This window comes from Filicampus tigris, chromosome 8 (genome assembly GCF_054856515.1).
Source record: "Filicampus tigris isolate MCC_2025a chromosome 8, RoL_Ftig_1.0, whole genome shotgun sequence".
Lineage (NCBI taxonomy): Eukaryota > Metazoa > Chordata > Actinopteri > Syngnathiformes > Syngnathidae > Filicampus > Filicampus tigris.
This window is the reverse complement of record NC_141224.1, coordinates 24,306,195-24,321,266: the sequence shown is the minus strand read 5'-3', so window position 1 is coordinate 24,321,266 and position 15,072 is coordinate 24,306,195.

The following is a 15,072-nucleotide window of genomic DNA, read 5'->3' as shown; positions in this document are numbered from 1 at the left end:
AAAGTCAAACCATTGTGTGTGTTTGATGTTACAGTCTTGTAAAGCAGCAGCTGGAGAGGGTTGTCCCCTGAGAACCACCACAGCCGGCTAGTAAACCACACACACACACACACACACACACACACACACACACACACTCACAAGCGCATACAGAAAAACACAGTAATCCAGTCTTTAATAAAGCTATCGCCAAGGAAACAGACCAGACCTGACCAATCTGAGGCCCTTTTGAGGCGAGAGTGACACGGTCACACTCACATTCATATAGCTTCATATCCTCTCAGCTCGAAGAAATTACTGGTTGTTACTTGTTGCAAAAAATAACATGTCTCTGACTTTGAATCAGACAAATCAACCATCTCATAGATGGTACAGCCGAAAAACAGAAGTTGAAAATATGGATACACCAGAAGCGATGTTGTACAATTCCAAATTGGGCCGGAATTCTGAGGGAATAATATACGGCTTTAAAACTTCTCGAGTGCGGCGTATCAAGTGAGATCTCAGCGTACCTCACATGACCTCAGAATCATAGTATGAACTCTGCACATTTTTTCTTGCTCTTTGTGTCTTTAAATAAGACCAGTCTCAACAAGGTTTGGAGAACAACGGGAGTAAAGAAGAAGAGAGTTAGGATACATGAAACACACATTCAGACATTGAAACACTGGAGTGTTACGTGCCTTGTTATCAAAGTTAATGTTTTATTCTTCCACCTATTTTCCATACCGCTTGGGTGTGAACTGGACCAAAAACCACACTGAGTCCAATGTCTGTAAGCAATGCAGCAGAGACAAATGTTTATTGGTGATTAAAGAAATATTCATTCATTACATTAACCTTCATACAAACTACAAAATAATTGTAATTTCAAGAGGTTTTTTTGCAGCCTATCCCAGCTGGCTTTAGTGATGTTCACCAGCCAATTATGAGTGTTTTTTTCATTTTACATGAACAGTACTGTAGTTAATTTCTTTTTACATTGACTGGGAAAGACGTAAAAAAAAAAAATGACCTTTGTCATATTTGTTTTCTGCATCTTACTGTGAGCTCACTTGAACACTAGTATGACTTTTACTAATTGACTTAAAAATTGTTTAAACGTTACTTAGAATTGCATGAAGAATTAAAGGTTTTACAATGTTGACAGTTTGACAGACAGTTTCTAATTCCACCCAGGATACTGTTTAAACTCACAGACTGATTTCCAGCCATTATATACAATTGTTCTACTGTAAAACCCGACAAGGCTCAATGAGTGAGAATACAAAAAAAAAAGAAATTAGGGAACGCATGGATGACCCTGTGAAATGATACGTTTTAAGCTATTCATGTTTTCATATTATTTTGTTTCCAAGATCAAATATTTCTTCACCGGGGAAATTCTTGTGCTTCTTAGTTGAACAGAATAGGACAACTTTCATATCTTCTCCTACATCTTTGTGAACAATGAAATAACAGACACACAGACAAAGAAAATCTATCTTTGTTTTTTCAAGCAAACCACTATTTGCAAAACACTCGTATCATTTGGTATCGTCATCCCCCCAACCTCACGAACACCCACACCCACCCACACACACACACCCCTTGATTGTAGGAATTATATTGGATGACATCATGCTGCAGCTGACTAGGACCAAACTCACCAATTTTGGGGTTGTGGACTGTTTCCAGGGAGATGATATAACACACTCCAGATGAGCCCCTCCAAGGATTGTCTCATTATCACACACACCGCAGCTGTACCGCCACTGACTGTGTGTTTATGGGTCCACTGTGTGTGTATATGAGTGCCAGTATGTGTTTGTACATGTGTCTGTGACCATTTAAACTCTACTTGCAGTCAATTACCAGAAAATGACTTGTGTGGACTGTTTTCCCTCCAGAAAAACTAATTACAGGGTTTGGGTTAAGGTTAGAATTGGGTTTGGGATTGCAGGAAAGTCCAAAATTGAGTTGTTCCATGTGGACAACGTGAAAGCAGGGGTTGCAACTCAGTGAACACGCTCCAAATCTAAATGCTGCCTCTCAGCTACCCCAAAGTATATATTTGGATATTCAGACTTTTGACTCAGAATATTGCATCATCTTTGAAGATACTTTTTTGTTATTAATAGAACAACTGAGCGCATAAATGATTTCCTTTTGGCTGAATCATCTCTCTGGGGCACACATTTGACCAAAATTGGAAACTACTGGAAAACTATTGGAGCCTACAGAGTGTCAGTCCTTGCAAAAGAATTAGTGATGAGCTGTAAGGAAATTGTTTAAGGAAAATCTGGTCATTTAACTTCACCATCCTCGGCCATTGTTTTTTTTGTTTTTTTGCTAATAACATTACATCGACTGTAAATACTACTATTACTGATGAAAACCCTCACTTTCTGATTATTTTGACTTAACATGGGTCGATTCAGGCAGCACAGTTTCCAAGTGGTTAGCATGACTGCATCACAGTTCTTCGATTGAGGCTTTGAATCTCGACTAGCTTTCCTAAAAATTAAATTAGTTACTTTGCTGTTTTTTTTTTTTTAGTTTGGAAAGTAACTAAGTAAGATTCCAAGTTACTTTAGTAGTTACATTCAGCAGATATCGACAACTCTGCGTAACATATAAATGACAACCAGTTTTGCCACTTAATTGGAAGTGTATTTTTATGTGACATTTAAGACTAAAGCTTGTTTTTATCAAAAATAAGATAAAGACAACCTTTTTGACTTACGATAATCAATTTTATTTTAGAAAATAATAAGTCTTCTGGATTTCACGTAACATTAATAATTTTAAAAAATGATAATAAAGGCAGTCTTTTTTACTTGAAATATAATTAATTTATTATAGTTAACATATTAATGTTGTACTGGCAAAACTCAACATTTATAATGTTCATTGTTTATAAATATATCAATTACATTTGGGGACCTCCTTTAGTCACACAATCTGGTGGGACTTCATCTTTAAGTTTGAATGCATACTGTGCTGGGATCCATTGTTTATTTTAGGTTATTAAGTTAAGTTATTGAAGCTAGATAACACTCTGTCGAAAGCACAGAGTGCGCGATAAACCTTAATACAGTATTTTTGTTTGTAGTTGATACAAACTCGAAATAGTGCCTGTATTTCCAGGGGTCCATTTCACAAAGCAGGTTCATCAAACTCTGAGTCTAATCCTGAAGGCTGAGTTGATCTACTCCGAGATAGGAAACTCTGAGTCTCAGCTGATTTGAATCGGTTTAACTCAGAGTACCTTCACCTTGAGTTAAGCGCGTGCACCACAACTATGAAAAAACAGCATGAATGGAGCCTCGATTCCCCGAGTCATCATGGCAACGAGGCAGGGGTGTGGGAGAACATTGCTGTGGAAGTTTCAAGTCCTTTGCAATCACAATAATATAATAGAGGAAAAGTACTTGCTTCTGCCTATGAATGTATTTCATTTAGGTGCAATCTCGCGGGGGAGAAGCACACTTAACAGCTGATAAAATATAAAAACATTGTTCGAACAGTTAAGACTTCGCTATAACCTCATGGGGGTACAAAGAAAAAAATGTACTCAATTATATTTCGTCAGGTGGTTGCACAAAATAAAATAATCTGGAGTCAGACACATTATTTAACAAGATGTATAGTCTATTTAAAAAAATTATCTGGATTCAGATGATTATATCTCATGCAACCACGTTGAAGAATTAAAATTGGGTAAATATTCAACAGAAACTTATTTCGGTGTGTGTAGATGATGGATGGACGGTTGAAAGTAACAAGCGGAAATGACGTCCATTTGAGTCATGACGCTGTGTGTCGCTGTACACAGTGGGTTATTCAAATGCCGGAGTAACTCTGTCCGCTCAATCATGTAAACGGGATATTCAGAATGTTTCAGAAATCGGAATTTTGATTTTAACCAGAATATTGACTGCATGAAAACATAGTCATTATGGCGCTGGGGATAAAATGGAGGAGGAGGCACGGGCGTCGTAAAATCGAAACGTTGTAGGTTGCCTACGTCGTAATACAAGGACTGTAGTCAACCCTAAGTATGGCAACAAGCTCAAAAATATCACATAAAGAAAATATGGGCCCACACTCACTCACACACACTCAAGGTAGTGAGTACTAGTACCACAGTCCAACGCACATTGCAGGCCTGATGCTCTTCATGCACAAATTGTATGGATTGCGTATTCACAGTTCCGGTGAGGGACGGAGATGGGTGTAGAAATTCACAGAGGGAAAAGAAGGTAAAAGAGAATTCTGAAGCGTAGCAAAGAAAAGATTAGCAAATAGAGTATCCAATAAAAAAGTATCGGATAAAGGTGTTATCATATAAAAGAGGCAGAGATGAGGGGGTTGCGCTCCACTCATCAGCACGAATGGAGAATGCGAGCCACGGCGTGAACTAGTCCTCAGTCCAAGCAAGTAGCAGGAAACGGGCTCTCCTGAAGTCCAGCAGAGTATGCCCCTGACTGCTCACAAACGACCACGACTGCTCCTGAATTAACAGGACAGTACTGAGCTACAAGGCCATATACTATTTCGTTCTGAACTAGTGGGAAGTTGTCTCTCAACTCTGTATCATTAGACTAACCACACAGTAGTAGCTAGGCTAAAATGCTAATATAAACCAAACAGGCAGTAATAGTTTATTTTTAACATAACCAGACAAGTTTAATTACCTCTTAGGCATCCAGTGAGTACAAACATCCAGTGAAAGCGGGTAGTTCATCCCGAAAGCTCGAAATATCTGATGAAACAGCTTCACTCCAGCTTCACTCCACTCCAACTCACTTAGCTTCAGAAAACAGGTCAGCCGAGATTGGTCGTTATCTGAGCCCTGAGTAGTTGTGATGTCATTTTCAGTCGACAGAAGTGACAAAATGGCCGCCTCCAGAGAACTCTTATTCCACAAACGCAATATTTATCAGAATGCCTTGTTTCAACTACTGGGCTTGCATGGAACATATTCTTGAAAAAAATATGTTTGGGTTGACTTCCGCTTTAAGTCAATTACTTACACGTCTTTCTTAACCACTTCAAAGGCGCAGCAATTCTCCCATTTAGGCCACTGACGCACCCACCAGTGAAAACTCGCACAGCCATCAAAGAGGTGCGACCCACTGAAATCTGACGATACCTGCAAGTCTTGGATTGAGGAGTTTTCCTGAGACATGAATTCCAGAGAGATCCATTTGGAATTTACCGTATGTCAAACTTTAAATGTGAAATTGACTTGCGTATGGATTGCCCCCACTGTTGTGCGCGGCTCATCTCCTGGGCTACTTTGAAGGAGCATGTATATTTGCATTCTGTATTTCATAAATGCAATATTAAAAAAAAAATTGATGTTTTGAATCGAAACCTGCAATATGATATTTCATCCTCAAGAGGCGCTAGTCCTTAATACAGATTCCTGAGCGTGCAGGAGGAAAGATGCTTAGGTTTCTGGGAGAATACATGCACCACTAGATTTGACAAAGAATGCCCTCATTGTCACTTCACCCAGAGTGCGTACATTTCATGAAATTGCAGAACTGACACAATTAAGTCGGTGGAAGGATCTACACAGGCCCAAAACAGCGTAGCAGTGTGCCTTTTCTTACTTAAGCACCTGGGAGAATATGTCATACAATGTTTTGCAGCACATTTGGCACGTTAGCCCCGCCTACACTGCAGAATTTTTTGCGTGACCGCGCTGTGCCATATGAGTATCCTGCTGGCTTTCGTAATGAAAGGTTGTCTGTTGTTTGCTCTCCGTTTCTGCGGTGCTGAGGACCAGCATCCAGGACTGGAAGCCCTCTCCTGGGCCCTCTTCCAGTACAGCTAGACGTACATGAGTCAGCTTGTTCATCAAGTACACCCACCTCCTTAGTATCTCCGCTGCCTCTCGTAAGGCAGAAGAGGGCCACCCTGGCCAGCGCCAACTTCCGGAAACTGATGTTCCTCAAGGGGCACATGCTACAAGGGGCAGTTTGAGGAGGAGAAGTAATAGCACGAGGATTGACATATTTTTGTGTGTAAAGTTGTTCAAACTATTTTTAACTGAATACAATTCTGTGCTTTGTAAACAGTTTTTTACTGATGGTTCCAAAATAGTGGTGACGAACTGTAGTTTAGCGATGATGGAAGCCAGTTTAAAACAACTATGACGGAGTGACAGACTGATGACTGACGGACTGGGCCAGCCTGAAATAATGACGGACTGATCATAATGGATTGCCGGGCCGGCCGCAGGCGAATGACGAGTGATGGGCCGGCAAAATTTATTGACCACTTTTTACCGACATCAATGGTCACAACATCAAATCTACAGCATACAGCCATGTATAAAGATTGTGTTTATGTTTATTCAGTCAACGCTGCATAAACATTGTATTTATCTTTCTGGTGCTAAATATATCTGATAACAGTCATTTGTGCTCTAAAATAGTTCCAGGAGGAGCCACACACTACAAAGTCACCAGAAGCTGGTTACCACATTAGAGCAGACGGAACAAGTGAATCACCTGTCATGATCAACACTCTTGGTACTCTCGTCTTAAATGCAGCATTCTTTATGTTGAAAGTCACAAAGCATAAATGCTGTTTTTTTTGTTTTGTTAGGCAGTTCTCTAGCCAAAACGGCTTACTGGGTAATGAAAAAAAACCTATTAGTATGAATAAAGTATAGGAAAGACCTTTATGTAGAAGTGACAATTTCTGTCAGTGGATGTGCTGCATATATATGAAGTTATGAAAGAAAAAATCTCTCCTTCCTCTGCAGTCTGGTACCAAATAATACAAGGCCTGGTAATGGACCACGCTCGGCGGTTGGGGACCCCTGACTGACAAGAGTCCTCCATGGAGAATGCGTACGTCATATATTTATAACCATGTTGATACGCTTTGCCTTGAGTTAGGGCCTTCAACTAAAGCCAGTCTAACCCCCTAGACTCATTTTGGTGGTCATCATCAAGTTGCAAGCCAAGGAAATAAATGGTAAGAGAATCATCCAATTTCAAATGGTTAAAATGTATCATATGAACCACGCTGTTCTTTATATCCCAGATGCCGCAAATGAAAGACCCTTAACAATAATTTATGACGAGGTTCATATTGCTTTTGTGCATTCATTTCTACACTGCATATAAATTCATGTCAGCTGTAATCATGGGCCTGTATTCTTTTTCACTGCTGTGAGGATTCAATTTCTCTTTCCACATTACAAGAAGAATTTTATTTTTCAATAATTTACATATAATTGTTGCATAAAACATGAAAAGTTGAAGTAATAAATCCGCAGATTTGTTTGCATGATTGTTCTAATCTGACATATATAGATTGTATGTATATATATATATATATATATATATATATATATACATATATATATATATATATATATATATATATATAGATATATATATATATATATATATATATATATATATATATAAAACACATATATACTGAATTTTGTTTATGCCACACTTGTTTAGTAGCATTTTCTGACGTTGTCGTAGTGAACGCTTATAAGACAGCAAATTTAAGTGTTTAGTAAATTACCAACTCTAATTGGATTATATCAACAAACTGTAGTTCATATTAATTTATGGTGATTGTTTGTTTTATTTTACTATAGGCCTAACCTATAAAACCAAAGCATTTCTGTTTCATGAATCTGATATTGTATTTCAGATCAGTGATTCTCAACTAGTGTGCTGTGAGAGCTCTTAAGGTGTGCCGCAGGAAATTGTCAAATTTCACTTAATTGGCCAAAATAGTATTTATTACAACATTTAGATTATGACAAATAACATATCTTTGTTCATCCATCTATGCCAGTGACTTATAAAGACAGGCAGAACAAATAAATTATCTTCTTTTAGATGGCAGAAAGCATGTAAATGACAAGTCTATTCACTTTTTGTGACATTTATGTTTGGTGATGTGCCTTGAAATGTTTCCGATTTAAAATATAATGTGTGCCTTGGCGGGTGGCACGGTGGTCGACTGGTTAGCACGTCCGCCTCATAGTTCAGAGGTCGCGGGTTCGATCCTGGCTCCAGCCTCCCTGTGTGGAGTTTGCATGTTCTCCCCGTGCCTGCGTGGGTTTTCTCCGGATTCTCCGGTTTCCTCCCACATTCCAAAAACATGCATGGCAGGTTTCGATTGGCTGGCTACCAATTCAGGGTGTCCCCCGCCTATTGCCCGTAGACAGCTGGAATAGGCTCCGGCACGCCCCGCGACCCTTGTGTGGATAAGCGGTATCGATAATGGATGGATGGATGGATATGTGGCTTGGCTCAAACAAGGTTGAGAATCACTGATTCAGATTAATTTATTGCTTGTGTTTGTAAAAAATATACATGGGAATAGGACCTGGATAAAAATAATTGCATAATAAACCACACTCGCAATATAGAGGGGAAAATAAATCACAATTAGATTATTTTTCAAAATCATTCAGTCCAAATTTTGACCTAAGACTTTTTGTGGTTACGAAAGGCCCGTGAACGAGGCAATGAACGAGTTCCAGTGTGCGAGCTGACCACACAGGTAAAGGTAAGGAAATGTTCTTAATGTTTTAAATTTGATACTTTATTACCGGTATTTATCAAGTGTTTCTTACAAATATTTTCTGTGATTATTATTTTATTATAATTATGCCACTGCTATTATGTTGGCATTGGATATTTGTAGAGACTGTGTTCTGACTTCGAGTACAAAATTGCGTGGTAGGAACAGAACTCCATCCCTCTTTTTAATTGAGGATCCCATGTATAAGATACAGTAAATGCCTGCGATTGGCTGGTGATAAGTCCGGGGTGTGCCTGTCGCCCAGAGTCTGCTGGGATAGGCTCCTTCTTACCCGTGACCCTAAGAAGGATCCATTGTATAGAAAAAGGATGGATATAGGTTTTCGCAATACTTGTCAATTGTCAGAATCCTCTGAAGTTAGATGTTGAAATGAAGAAGGAAAAAGGGGGGAAGTGGAGGAGGATGTAATGGGGTTTCCGACAGTAGCCCAGACCTGACAGGTTCCTTCATATCCGACTTTATTCAGTCCCATCGAGGGACTCCACACATGGTAAAACCATCACAGGCACTCAGAACACACCAACTCCCACAGACTTACACACACAGACGACACACATGGCCTCTCTTGGTCTCAATCAGGAAATGGTTTTTACTTCTATTTGAAAACACAAGAAATAGAGTGGGGGGACGGGCACAGGGGCGTTTGGCTCTCTGTAAATAATTTGTGCCACTGCAGCCTTGAAGATCTAGACCAGCTGGGAGAATGTGGACAGTTAGAACAGAACAAGGTGTGCTGGCAAGTTCCCCTGATCTTCCTGTCATGTGATGCTTTGGCAGCGATTTTGAAACCACTCCAAAGAGGCTGCTCACTGACAGTTAAATGAGTGTAGCGCTGCAGTATGAAGTTGTAAGAATCCGTTGAAATGGAACTAACACCCGCGCACATGGAGACAAAGTGTGTCTAGGGTTTCCACACTCACCGTACACCGCCCTCTCCCACCTGGACTTGGCTAACACCTACTGGATGTGAGAGTGATGTTTATTGACTTCAGCTCAGCATTTAATATCAGAGTTCCTGCCAAGCATATTCTTAAGCTGTGGACCCTGGGACTTAACTCCTCCCTTTGCAACTGGATCCTAGACTTCCTGTGGAGCAGATTCCAGGTGGGATGATGGGTAGCCTCACATCCACTGACTTCACCAGGAACACCTCTGTAGTCCCCACACAGAGGCAGCACGTTCAGCACATTCACCACAGATCTAATTTCGGATAATTAGATGATGAGACCGGCCCACACAGTCGAGGTTATACTCAGGACAATACCTGCGTTTTCAACATCTGCAAAACCATTGACTTGATTGAGGGATGCAGGGAATGATGATTGACACACACGTCAGACTTCTAGTGGAAAGGCGACTTTTATTGATTCCCGTTCATGAAAATGACCTCAACTGGCCCAGACAGACTGACCCAATAATTGAGAAGGAACAACACTGATTGACTGTCTTCCCCGAGAAGGCTCAGGACGTTCAGGATGTCTTCCAAGACCCCCACAAGCATCTATAGATCAAACATTACGATCATCCTAATTAGGCATGATTCAACATCTCCACCTGGTTAGAAGATCCCGAAATGTGGACCACACTGCTCTCATGAGGGTCACCTGACCATATTCACATCTGGCAGTCGGAACAGCTCTTCTGAGCTCTTTCAATTTCTCATCAAACTATTGGTGCAGTCAGTTGCTATAATCCAAAGCCAATTAAAATTTCTCTTTAGCCCGCTAAATGTATTTGTACGGAAAACTGATAAAATAGGTAACCAATACAAATCTCATGAGGAACACTAACGGTCTCTTGATCCAAATTATGTTTATTAAAAAGGTACACCAAAATGTCTGACTCACAAACTGCTCTGTTTTTTGTGCTGCTGAAAACGCATGGACCATATTTGGCTAATATGTGGGGGAAAGCAAACGACACAAATCTCAGCAAGGCAGTAGGAATGAATCCAAGTCTCCACTGTCAAAGCAGGAAAATATTTAATACATTTACCACCATATCCTGGATGTTAGGAAAGTAGGCCCTCGTGACTGGAAGGATCCACTGCAGTATAAAGAACTTGACCCTGAATGCCCAGTGATGTGGAGAACGTGCGGGGCATCGCGCACGTGTCAATTTGAGAACTGTAAAAGACAGCATGACTTTTGATGAACAAAACTCTGTTTGCACCAAACAGACGGATTGGTTTTCCACGTGATTGTTTGCAAATGCTCTGATAAAGGGACCAGATTGCGTCGATTATGCAACATAAGGAATGAAAAGATGACAGCGTGTATCTTTTACAATGAAAGCTTGTCTAAGTCACATGCACAGAAGAAAAAAAACATCAAATGCTGGGGATGTTTACCAAGTTTTCACTGCTTTTTTTTACTTTCAGATCATGTATCTTGCGCAACCTGACTTAATCTCTCACACATGGAGAAGCATGGCGTTAATACCGCCAAACAAATAAATCCTTGTGATTAAAAAAGAAAAAGTAATTGTGTCAATTGGTGACGGTCAGGGCCACCACTGTGCTGGTTTTACCACTATCAGTAGCAATGACCCACATTCACAACCTAACCAACCTCTAATATTTGTTCCATAAAATTGTGTTCATTCATTCCCATCTGCCAACAGCCTGCAATGTCAATCGAATCTGCACAATGTCTTCACAATAAGTCGTGCTGGTCTCTTTACCCCATCAGATGTAAAATGATGTGAGCATTTTTACTCTGATTGGTTGGTCAGCGTGAGCCAAGTTTGACTAGCATAACACATGTGTAGCTATCTGCACACATGATTACATATAGTAATCAGCATCTCTATTGAGTATGACTTACATATTTTTTGATCCTGTTATTTGATAAAGTGAAAAGTTAGTTATCCCTTTCATCCACTTTACTCCTACGCCCCATGAGCCTTTGCGTGAATTAGGTGCACGACTTCCGATATATCAAAAACAGTGTTTCAATTACATGGAATCTGTTTGCGCGAGACCACTTTCTATGACAATTACAGACTTTAACAATGCATTAACAGCGGTTGTTGCATCTTAGAAAAGAAAACATTTCAATCCAATCAAAAAAAGAAGCCAGCGACAGAGTAAAATCACGTTTAACTACTTTCCGAACTTGCTTCAGACGTGAGGCAATGAGCAATCTCACAAGTTCTGAGGCATATCAGTGCCTACACAGTAATAAAGTTGGTTGCATCTTGTTAAAAGAGGTTGGACGTAGCCTTCAATTCAAATAAATCGCTCTGTGAAATGAAACCCGCCGTAAGAAGTAGAAAAATTCTTACCGGAAGTGTCTATCAGCAAGTTGTGCTTATAATCGTTTCTCCTTGAGAGCCTATAGGAACTCTTGAAGCTATGCGCGTGTACAGATCCCTACTATGCTACACTCACTTCTATGTGTGACCCGAGAAACGAAACCATTTTTAGAAGAGAAAAACGTCTGTGAAAAAGCAAGCAAACTTTGGGAAAATCAGATTACTGTACAGTACAGTAGAATACGCGAGGGCATTTTACAGCAGACAAGAATTAAATGCAGGCTATTCTTGAAAGAGGTGTCAACATTTCAGCAAGGAACAACAATATATAATTGAACACACTTCAATCCAGCAGATCAGGCATAATATATTCAAGTCCCTGCTAAGTGGAATCGTAGATTTGTTTCTAAATACATATACAGTACTGTACATGTTTTAAGATAATTGCTGAAAACGTGCAAAGACGAAGAACTATAGTGAAATCCTGAGCTCTCGCTCGCCTGCAGTTGGACTGAATTGCATTTCTGTTTCCAGTGGCTTTGTGAAGGATGGATGGCGATGAGAAAGGGAATCTAATTGTCTCCAAACAATATAATATAGCGATGATGAAAATTGACTTTTAACTTCCGTTTTGTACGCATTATTAGAGTCATAGCTTTTAATGTTTTTGATCGTAGCCAACACACACACATAGTTTTAGATCAGAAAATGGCTTGATTTTTGGCTTGATTTTTCATAATTTTGAAGCTTCGTTCTATATAGATGACAATGTTTTTAATCATTCATGTGTGGTGATGTCGTTTACAACACTCTTCTCTGTGATTTTAGTATGTCTTTAACTTCAAATATATGAAATGTTTAACCAGCTCTTATTACGAAAGGATGTACAGTATTGTATGGTTTCTTATTTTTAAATCCTCAACAATGTAGCATAACGTCGCTGTCATGTGAAAAACACTTATATCCATTTTTTTTTTCATTTTCTTATTTTTACATAAATGGTGTTTCTGCGTTACAGACATCGCATTAATGTGAAAATTAAAAAAGTTTCCAAAATTGGAGAGAAGTGTTTTTCACAGGACAGCGACGATAAGCTTTGTGAAGTTTCTCTTAATCGTACCTTGAGCACTACACTGCTACCACTTCATCAAAAGTTAGAATATACTTAGCTAGCTTATCTTATTAGCACAGTCCTAGAAAGCATTCAGGCCAATCAGGGTACATTAACACACTAGCATATGGTACACTACGTAAAAAGGAAATAACCAGAAAACCTGACAATTCCGAGCAAAACAGATGTGCCTTTCCGTGCGTGTGGACGATTTTGTACACGTGAAACACATTTTTGAACGCACAAAACATGCTTTTGGATGCGGTATTTCACATCACATAAACCCGAAACACATTTTTGTGCGCGGTATTTGACATTACGCTGACATAATTGTGGCATCAATCTAACGCCATACCCCTACCATCGGCAATGAGTCTATCATTACCGAATTCAAAATTGTTTTATAAATGTTCCTTGTATTGTCTCCACATAGTGTGTATAAAAAGTGTGTTCAGAATTTTCTGTCACTCCGACCCTCCATTTCAACAAGAAATGTTTGCATCCTACCGGCACCACCAATTAAGGAAAAAGTCAAATGCATTTGAACTTGACCATCCCCGGATGACCACAGAGTGACTATATTATTATTATTATTATTATTATTATTATTATTATTATTATTATTATTATTATTATTATTATCATTATTCTATTATTATTATTATTATTATTATTATTATTATTATTATTATTATGTGGCTCTAGTCTATGTTTAAATGTTCAAATGGTCTGTCAAGTGTGACAACTTATGTGAAATAGTAGTTAGCAGTATGATTTTTATATAATTGGAAGTATATAACCTTTGCCCTACCTATTCAAACTCCTGCCACCCCAGGTAAAACTTTCCAAAAAATTAAAATATAAGCTTATATCAGCTTGTTCATTTTTATTTCATTTAAAAAAAAATAAAAATCCCACTGTGTTAGTTTAGAAACCCTTATGATTAACTGTGACAAGATAAATGAAAATTATGACCACATAAAGAAAGCCCTTTCTTTTGTTTCTGCATCCAATCAGGCATGATTGGTGTATTGAGGATATTTACTCACTCGAATGTAGATACTCTTGACTTGCGATAAAATTGAGCATTTTCTTACATCAACCAAAAATATGCACTTCATTCATCTGTCCTGGTTAAATAGAACTTGATCTTAGTAAAGGTGCTTGGATGAGACGCAAATAAATGGGGGGGATTTAATTTTTCCTGTTGCCACTAGAGGGAGTAATAGAAGTGGGTGGGGTGCGGGCAGTCAAATGCTCCTACCCATAATAACCAGCAGACGTGACTCATTCAGCATAGAACGCCACAGCAGCCACAGACAGGTCTCTGGCAGACGCTTAAATGACTGCACAGTTTGTGAATGGGATTTGAATAATTTCATAGAGCTACAACAACTTCAAAATTCTGAATGTTCTTACAATTGTGCAATAAAAGTTTCTGGTTTGGCTTATTTATTGTAGTGTGAAGGGGGTGTACGCATATTACTGATAAGATACCAAACTTTCATTTAGATGAAGCTCCTTTCTCACTTACCGCCCCCCACCCCACCCCACCCCACCCCTCCAAAGTCCAGTCTTATTCCCAACTTGCTGCAGTGATTTTCTTGGCCACAGGCCCACTCATCAAATCATCGCGTAGAGAGCCTAAAAGGCAGCACAAAAACAACATATCACCTTGTCAGAAATGATTGTAACTCTGATCCTCATCATTCTTGCCCAGACTCCCCCCATGGAGAAGTACACTCAGCATGAAGACTAACACATGTTGGACAGGCGTTCTATGCTTGTGTGGACTCCTTCCAATGGCGGAGATCCTGGGGCGCTTAGAGTCTAATCTGTGGGCACTGGAATAACATGCAAATAATATATTACACAACGTAAAGAACGGCAGCGGAGCAAACTACGAGTGGTCACATTACATGCAAACTGCAGGCAGGAAGTGTTTTGCAACAGTGGAAAATCTTCAGGTCCACTCTGACCACCAGACGGTCACACTTCATCTGTGGTGAGGAGATGGATACCTTCCCCACCATAAACGTTGGATACGCTGTCATACATTTGTCCATTACTCCCCCTGTTTCTTTCCTCTCACATTTTTGTGGATTTTTCTTCCTCTTTCTTGTGCG